The sequence below is a fragment of the Coturnix japonica genome, chromosome 29 (genome assembly GCF_054131305.1).
Source record: "Coturnix japonica strain WE chromosome 29, WE-NBRP24, whole genome shotgun sequence".
In the NCBI taxonomy this organism is placed as follows: domain Eukaryota; kingdom Metazoa; phylum Chordata; class Aves; order Galliformes; family Phasianidae; genus Coturnix; species Coturnix japonica.
Genome location: NC_140691.1, coordinates 5,584,047 through 5,593,551, shown reverse-complemented (window position 1 = coordinate 5,593,551; position 9,505 = coordinate 5,584,047). Strand labels below are relative to the sequence as shown.

Here is a 9,505-nt window from a genome sequence, read left to right as displayed (position 1 = left end):
AGGACCCTCCATAGTACCTCCTGTGCACAGACCTTTTTTCCAGAGCTTGCTGTGCTTCCCCTGAGCCACCAGGCACAACAGCAGCCCGGAGCGGGATCCTTCCTGTGGTTGTTCTTGTCCACGTCACTCAAAGCAGCAGCTGGTGAAACAGATCCACATTGTTTTTCCAGGTGCGGATGGTGAGGAACACGCAAATGGCGCAGACAATAATTTTATCAAGAAGTACTGCCTGGGATTTGGTGTGGCTATCTTCGTTACCATGCTGATGGCAATGTTTTCGTGCTATCGTCTTGTCCGACAACGGAGGCAGATAAACCAGTGAGTTCTTGTTCACCCCCAACCCCATCCTGCCCCCTCTCTTTACTATAGGGATCCTGTGAGCAAGGAGGCATTTCTAGTTAAAGCAGCATAGAGAAGCCAGTTAGTTGTTGCCTAACACTGTCTGAGATTGACACTGTCAGACATTTAACTGGCCTCGCCATTCCTGCTGCATGTTCTTACTGCTGGGCCTGAGACAGGCCCGGAGCTGAGAGTGACTCTATCATGCACTGTGAGGAAGGAGAGCAGGGGGTTCTCCTGTGCCCTCAGCACGTTTCTCTCCCTGCAGGCGCCTTGCTGAAGATGCTGCAGTCCAGCATATTGCCCGCAGCAACACCTCACGCTTGGACAAACAGCTTGCTCGCCTCAGTGCGCCGGACAGAAAAGACGTGGCACAAACAACCGGTGCCTGTGCAGTGACAATCTGCCCACCAGCCGCAGAGCACCACCAGAGCGGCCCCTGCCAGGCCTGACGGCTGTCGGGCTCAGCTGCCCCCAGTGCAGCCCCCGTAGCCCACCAGCCCAGGCTCCGTGGCCCCTGGGAAGTACATCATGCCCAGTGGCCCCTATCCACCTTGGGCATCAACACCTCTTTCAGGGGACAGGAGGGACCCACCTGGTTTGGAAGCTTGCAGTCATCGGCTGGCACCCAAACAGCAGCATCCTGGCATCAACACCACCCTCCTGTCCCCCACCACCATTCTTCAGGGGTTGGCAGTGGCTCCCTCAAAGTGTCACCCGCAGGCAGCCACTGCCTCAGGGAAGCTTGAGAGGCCTGTCAGCCTCCAGCACCATCTCTGCCCTCACCCTCCCCTCCACCATCCATCAGGGGATGGAAGCGACCCCAGCAGAGTATAGACCTGGGGACATCATCCAACAGACGGACGACCATTGCCTGGGGGAAGCCAACTGGCCCAGCAGCCCCCTGTCCCCCCCAGGAACTGTCACCAACTTTCCTTCACCATCCTTCAGGAGGTTGGAGCAGCCCCCACAGGGTGGCAGTTTGAGGGCATCATCCGACACCCAGAAAACTACAGCCAGGGGAAAGCATACCAGGCCCCACAGCTCCCAGCCCCCCACAGCACCAACTCTGCCCTCCCGCTCCTCTCCTCCATCCTTCAGGATGTGGGAGTGCCCCCCCCCACAGGGTCGGCATGGGGGCAACACCTGTAAAACCTCTGCCTGGAAAAAGTATGACAGGCCCAGCAGCCCCAAGATCCCCCCAGCACCACCTCTCTCTTCATGCTCCTCTCCACCATTGGTCAGGGGGTGGGAGCATCATCACTGGTCAACACAACAGGGGCTTCTTTCTTTAACATCCTTATTACACCTTCCGAACTGAGTATACCTTTTCTACAAAAATTCTCAGCACTGACTTGCGGAATCAAACTCTATAATCCAGAGATGGGTTATAAAGCAGGTATGTTTATTCCAGCGTTGCGCAGCGCCGGGTGCAAGGGGGATAGTGCAGCGACTCGGCACGGACTCAGATGTGAACGATCCAAATCGTTTATTACAAGTTCTCACATCCCTTATATACCTTCACAAGTTGTTATTTTCTAACTTTCCCATCCGCCCTTACAACTTTCCCAAACATCTTACATGTCAACAAAGCATTCTACAAAACACTTTTCAACTGTCCATGCAGGCACATAACCAATCAGAGCTGTGAGACTCTTCTTCTCCTTGCAGAGGTGTCCTTGGTTCCCATGCTGTTTATCTTGCTCCACAGCTGCTGCTCTGAACAGCTTTTCTTGTATTCCCACAATTCCCCCTTTTTTTGTTTATTGACAAGCTACTACCATACTATAAAATAATAACACTAATTATATTAATAACATAATCATTATAACTCAATCAAGGCCTCGATTGACAATACTCTAAAAGTGAAAAAAGAGACAAGTCAAATACAACATAACAACATTACTGTTAAACCCACTAAAAAGAACAAACATGTTTGTACTGCAACCTAAGTTTCTGCAACCTGAAAATAAATCCATGAGGGTCCCACTGTGTTAATCTGTAACTGATCAGGAAAAGGCTTCAATTTTTATATACTCTGATATATTGATTTTTAATGACCACTAAAATTTGTGCAGTAAATGCTTTTAAGATGTTCATAACCATGCTCTACCAACTGAGTTATCCGGGCTAATAATTGATTAATGATCGCACAATTTAATGGAATATCATGTCAAAAAGAACCAATTTTAGAGGACAAATGTACTAGAGTATCACTAGGGGCATTAATACTTATTGACCCTTGAGAAACAGCAAGCCATGTTGGTGGTGGATGTGACAGGTAGTGCCAGCAGGGCGTCCCCTGCTTCAAGGTGCACATTTCCTCTCTCACCCATCACAGATTCTCTCCTGCATTCAGGGTCTGAAGGATTTCTTCCAGTTGTACACCACATCCGCATGGCCAGTGCGTGATATAGAGCCCAAGTGGAACACCTGCTTGGAAAACAGAATAAACCATCAAATTTAGTTCTATTAGCGTGCACTTTTGTCTAAAATGATGCATGGTTATATTTTCAGATCCCAATTAATTGGATGTAAAAGAGGTATCCGTTCTATGATACAGGGTCATCTCTTTGCCTGGGATTCCTTTCCAGGTTTTGTCTTTGCAAATTAAGAAAAGCTAATTAATAGGCTAATAACATCATAACCAAACAGTACTAAAACATTAAAAGAGCTATTCCTGTAGACTCTAGCATTGATTAGATCAAATCCTGTTTAATACACATCTGATCTATTACTAAAATAGAAGAAGCACACAACATCCTAGCTAATGCCTTAAACTCTAAATCTTGAGACTGCATTCACCTGTATGTGCTGTGGAAAATACGTAAGAAGAATGAGTATCTATTGTTACAGGTGCATATTTTAGACGGCCAAATTCAGGAACGTGAGTGACATCTGTCTGACACAGCTGAAGAGGTGCTGTGCCACATGGATTTGTCCGAGTCTGAGGCAAAGAGCTATCAGTCAAATTATGTAGCTGATATTCAGTCATAAACACGGTGTATTGCATAGGAGAGAGGATCATTCTTAACACAGTTTTCCAATCGTGAGGGGTCATAGCGTAACTGTCACTGTTTGCAACCAAAAGATTGTATGTAAAGGCTGACTGAACTCCGAATGTTCTCACTGACTCCCTGAGCTCTTTCACTGCCTCACAAGGCAGGGATTCCAAATGGGGGACCTGATTAGGAAAGGTTTGCAACGTGTCAGCATCACCTCTTAATATTGTTTCTTTTCTGCCTTGTTCTAAGACATCACAGTACGCTGTAGGGAAATTTGTCATTCCTGCTCCAAACAAAGTATCAAGAGAAAATGCGTCCGATTCGCTTTCTGGATCTACAGGACCTGGGTCACAACGATCCTCTGGTTTCGGTCCATCCGCGTCTTTAACCACGTTACACGCCGGCTGCACAGACGCAGCAGCGCACGACGTGGGGGGGGAGGAGGGCAGAAGCGGCGCGACGAGCGTCGTAGGCGGAGCGAAGGGCGAGGGCGCCGTAGAGGGCGGCAACGCGGCGAACGTCGGGGGAGGAGCGAACGGCAGGAGCGCGAAGGGGGGCGGCCGCGGCCCCTCGTCTCCCCGAATCGGGGAGGGGTCGGAGCCGCCAGTCGGATCCAGGCACGGGCCGCTTCCCGCAGCGAGAGGCAGCGGCGGGGTTGGGACGGAGGGCGGCAGGGAATGGTCGGAATAAATTCTTTCCCGTCGTGATTGCTTAATCCCTTCCATTATCCGGCTCCAAACGGGCAACAGCTTAGCAGCCTTTCTGTCTTTAGCGAGAGAAGCCTCGTAGAGTTTTGAGCCGATTTTGTCCCAAAGTTCTCCATCGAGAGAGAACTCAGTTTTTGGAAATTCAGGGACATTTTTGCTTATCCATTTAAGAAGAGTAGCTAATGCTTTAGTAGACACAGTCTTATCCTGATACGGTAACACTGACCGCAATACTTCGAGATTTACTTTCTGCTCCTTCGTTAGTGAGCTCCCCATAGTTCCCGACTGCTCACCTTCTGTCCTGCAGAATGGTGCGTGTGCGCGTGAAACAGTCTCTCCGAAGTTCAGTCGGGCAACGCTGCCGGACCGGGCTCGCTCAGCCGCGGGTTGATTTGCCCCACGTTGGGCGCCATTTGCAGCGACTCGGCACGGACTCAGATGTGAACGATCCAAATCGTTTATTACAAGTTCTCACATCCCTTATATACCTTCACAAGTTGTTATTTTCTAACTTTCCCATCCGCCCTTACAACTTTCCCAAACATCTTACATGTCAACAAAGCATTCTACAAAACACTTTTCAACTGTCCATGCAGGCACATAACCAATCAGAGCTGTGAGACTCTTCTTCTCCTTGCAGAGGTGTCCTTGGTTCCCATGCTGTTTATCTTGCTCCACAGCTGCTGCTCTGAACAGCTTTTCTTGTATTCCCACAGGATAGCTCCTCCAAACTTGCACACCGTAAGGAGAAAAGTGTGTTACAGTTATAGGTCAAGCTAATACATAATCAATAGTCTCCTCCTCAGTTTGATTACATATTCATTACATTCCCTATGGCCCCGTTCCCCGCAACCCCATTCCCTCATTCCCCCTGACCCCATTCCCCGCGACCCTTGCCGATGTTTTGGGGTGAAATTCTTCTTCTGTTTTCTTCTTGGAGTTATCTGCTGTTATTGTTCTCCCATGTTGGCATCATCTTGCCCGGGGGGGGGGGATCTAATCCTTCTTGTCAGAGGTCTCCGGACAGTTTCTTCTTATCTTTATTGCCCTCTTCTCTGGCTTTATTTTGGCTAAGTGTCTGTAATTCCCCCTTTCCCTGCACTTTTAAATGTACAGTTACCCTTTGTCTTGGTTTCTGTGAAGTTCCCCTTTCCCTTTCTATAGCAAAGTGTTACCTTACCACCATTTTGAGGCTTTGCTCACTCTTCAATTCCCCCCTTTTCTTTAATCTAGCAGGCTTTTACCTGCTAGATTCTTAATGGGTCTCAAAATAGGCTCCGCTCTCTACCTTTTGTCTCAGCTCATGTCTTTTCCAAACCTCGTATTCCCTTCCAGTACCTTGGTACAGACACAAAAGACATCTTATAACAACACAAGTAAAACATACCAAGAGTAGCAAGGTGATGCAGGCTAAGAAAAGCTGTTTTAGTCATCCTAAATTTGGCAACTAGTAAGTTTATCCCATGATCCAGAGAAAACTATTCCCCAATCGGTGTTATCCCTGCCTACTCCATGTTGCAATGCATCTTTGGATAAGCAGGATATCTCCTTTTGGATTGTCCATCAAGCATCTGCAGCAGCATCCTCAATTGTTTCTAAGGTTACAGAAATTTTCATACAGTGGTACCCCCCTTTTCTTGGGAGTTCTGTGAACTCAATTTGCCGTTGTTGCCCTGGAAGGCCCTCTCCCATGAAGCCCACTTGTGCCCTGTTCCTGGTACTGGGACTGTACTTTGTAGTGTTGGTTTGCTCAATATATTCTCTTATCTTCCCTTATAACCAATTTCCATAAAATACTAAAGGGCATAATAATGTGTCCATTTGGGCATGCACACATCTGTCAGCTTGCTCTCTTCCTTTCTAAATCATTAATTGGACTCCTGTTCTCTTTAGAATATTTTACAGGTTTTGACTTGGCTTCAGAGATTTTAAGTTTACCGTCTGGAATTGAAGCCCTCTTCAACTGCCTGTTCTGCCACCTGATCTATCATCTTATTTTCTGTTTCCTGTACAGTGTTACATTTCTGATGTCTTTTACAACATATAATAACCATTGGTAGATTTAAATCAGGCTGTTTTTCTTGTGTGTGAGCAATCCTTGCTCTTTTCAGATGGTACTATGAGCGTGTGGCACATATTTAGCATCTGTCCATATGATTAAAGCTCTTGTCAAGGCAGTTATTTCAGCCTTCTGAGGGGAAGTCCCCACAGCTGGTGGTTGTGCTTCGGTCACCTGGTCAGTAGCAGTTACTGCATGTCCTGCCTTACAGTCTCCTTGTCTCATAAAACTGCAGTTGCTGGTAAACCAGGTGTCTTCTGCATCTTCTAAGGGTTCGTCCTTCAGGTTCGACTGACCGGCTGGAATGTGCAGCTTCAGTTGATTCAAAGCAGTCATGTAATAGTGGTTCTCCGGGAGTTCCGCTAAGGAAAGATACTGGGTTGACAATATTAGTCACAATTATTTCTACATCACCTTGCTCTACCAGGATGGCCTGGTATTTCAGGAATCTTTGGGGTGAGAGCCAATGAACTAATGTCCCCCTTTTGTATCCAATACAGTAAACACTGTATGAGATATTAAAACTGGTGTCCTTTGGCCCAGTGTAGATTTATGGGCTTCTTGAATATTGAGCACCAGTGCAGCCACTGCCCTCAGGCACCATCCCTTACTCACTTCAAGCTGTTTGAGGTTTACCATCAGTCCGTAGCTGTGTATCCATGGTCAGCATCCTCCTGTCATTCCTGGGAACGTATGGAGTTCCTTGACAGTTTGCAGCTCAGGGGCTTAGCAGATGGCTTCTTTCTTGGCAGTCCTTAAGGTCCAAAGTCCAGCTGTAATTTCTGAGTTATTTGTGCTTTCTGTAAACCAAGAAACTCAGCAAACTCTCGGTCTATTGTACACAGTCCTTTTGTTGCTGTGGCATCCACATGCTCCAGTAAAGTTCCACCCTAGGATGGAGGATCCCAGGTCTCAGGCTCATGAGTTGACCAGTTCTCAGAAATCATTAAGCTGTTCTCACAACCCTGGGTAACACTGTCCAGGTTAACTGAGTCTCTTCTCCCTCTATTAGGGTTTTCCTATTCAAAGGCAAATAACCTTAGGCTTCCTTTAGCCAAACCAGGCAGAAGAGACATCCCTCAAATCCAGAAGGTAAACTCCACCTATTCATTCCTTAACTTGGTTGATAAAGTGCATGGATTTTCCATCACTGAGTGTATCCATTCAACAATTCCATTACTTGTCCTCATGTCTTCTACCAAACTAAAGCACTTGCTACCCGAAAATTTAGCAAATTGGCAAAATTGGAGTTTTGTACTTGGATTCCCATTCAATTAGTAATTCAAACTCAAAAAATTATCTATTATTTCTTTTGTCCTTCTACAGTCACATATCCTCAAAGGGCACCACTTTACCCTGAGTGGGTGAGCTCTTGCTTTTAACTTGTATTTAGGGCTTAATTTTTGGCCCTGATGCCCACACCCCTAAGCGTGTCTTATTTGAGATTGCTGTGGCTCCTGGGGGTATAACATTGTTTTTCCCAGTTTGTGTTAATAGTCATACTTACAATTCTTAATCAGCCAATATTGTTTGACCCTTAGCTCCAGTTTTATTAAATTTCTTGCCAGGGTAACCTGACAGGTACAAGAATTCCTGTATTCCTACTTGTTTCCTTAGCTTATATTTAATTAATTCCAAAGGTAAGCCTTTTCTTGTTGGGCAGTAGCACCTACTAATGTTACAAAACCAACTATGGGTAGTAAGAAGCTCCCATATCCATCAGAAAATGAACTACTTTATCCTGCTTCCTTAGCTGCAGTTTCATCGGTGTATCTGCTAGGGTTAACTTCCCAAGTTCTCATTGTTCAGTTCTGCAATCAGAGACAATTCCTTCTCACTCAGCTTGGTCGGATTTCTCTACCAGTGTCCCATTGCAGTTTGCACACTGCTTTCATTCCCGCGGGGCAGAGCCCTCCCTGGGCTCTTCAAGCCTCCCTCCCCCCCTTTCCTCGTGGGGGATCTTCTGGGTCCTATGGCCCTACTCTAGCACCACAACAGTAACAGCTGTTGTTATTTTCAGTTTCCTGAACATCTCTGATTCTCAATCAGGTGTTTGTTTTGTTTTCTTCTTATTGTACACCTCTCTTCAGACCTGACATCCCTGTTTTTATCTTTGCCTTCCTCAACCTCTGTCCTTCCCAAACTTTCTCACTTTCCAAACTCTAATCATTACATTTCACCTCCTCTCCAGAACCATCCAGTGCTGCCCAGATTTCAGATTTCCCAGATCTCTGCACATGAAGGCTATTCTCACTTCCAGTGCCCTGTCCTCTCCACCTTCCCCTTTGCTGTTTACAGCAGCAGTCTCTGACCCTGGCTCCCTCTCCCACTCTGAGAGTTCTGATTGCAGGGGAATGGTGCGGGGGGGTTGTTCTCATGCAGCACAGATAAACTCACTTTCTCTTTAACCCTTTTTCCTCTGTACACTATTCCACTATTTGTACCCTCATTTACACTTCCACGTACCCTCAACAATACTTCCGTATGACATTAACAACTACACTTTCTTATACCAGCCAAACAGTTTGTCCCATTCCCTTCAAAACCCACAAATCAAACAACACAGTTCTTCAGTTTCCATAAACACTCTTACTACCTTATAACTTTCCCTTAGCAATCCATATCGTTCAGTTATACACCTCTCGCCACAGAGCCAGCACTGACTGACCCACCTCCCTTACACCTCTTCGCAGGCAGAACACAGTATCACATAAATGGCTTGATACTCATTCCACACAGACATCCCTCTATATGTTCATTGTCCCTGTCCTCTAGCTTATACATCAACCACCACTGATTACAATATTTAATCAGGATTTTTTTTCGGCTCAGGGTTCCTCCTGGTTCCCCAGCGATATCTCGCCAATGTGCCAGTATACACGTCAGGGGTGAGCGCGCAGGGACCTCTTTGCTCTGTGATTTTCCCATCGTAACTTAATATAAACCACCGTATTCTTTTATAAGTAAAACCACTTCTGACACAACAGCATTGTTATGACTTATGACCACATACTTTACAACAACCAGTAATTAATAATACAAAATAAACATGTATTAAAACAAAGACAAACAAGTATTGGAGACAACTTTCGCTTCGTCCGTCCCCGGCCGTTTCCCTCGCGGGAGGACGGAACCGCGGGTCGGGACTCCTCACTCGCCCCGCAGCTGTGCTGCGTCTCACTCACACCATACTCACACGACAATTCAAACACAATTACAGTATATCATTTGTTAAGCTTAACCAAAGATGTTAAGAACACCGGTGCTAGTTGTTGACTTAGGTCACCTATATAGACAGCACTGTACGATACCAATTATCCCAGGATTACCCAAATCACCCTGTACCAGAGAGCATACAAGCTCTGCCCAATTAGCAATCACCTGAATGTGAGCAA

The 9,505-nt window shown here is 46.4% G+C and overlaps 2 long non-coding RNA genes across 2 annotated transcripts; one reads left to right on the top strand and one right to left on the bottom strand.

The window, feature by feature from the left end:
• Positions 1 to 1,693: 1,693 nt before the first annotated feature.
• LOC146755890 (uncharacterized) lies at positions 1,694 to 9,208 on the top strand. The gene is made up of 2 exons (XR_014937808.1): positions 1,694 to 1,738; positions 8,943 to 9,208. It is a non-coding gene; the product is annotated as an uncharacterized LOC146755890 (long non-coding RNA).
• On the bottom strand, positions 1,812 to 3,866 carry LOC146755891 (uncharacterized). The gene is made up of 2 exons (XR_014937807.1): positions 3,145 to 3,866; positions 1,812 to 2,772 (listed from the first exon to the last, which is right to left on the bottom strand). It is a non-coding gene; the product is annotated as an uncharacterized LOC146755891 (long non-coding RNA).
• Positions 9,209 to 9,505: the final 297 nt, after the last annotated feature.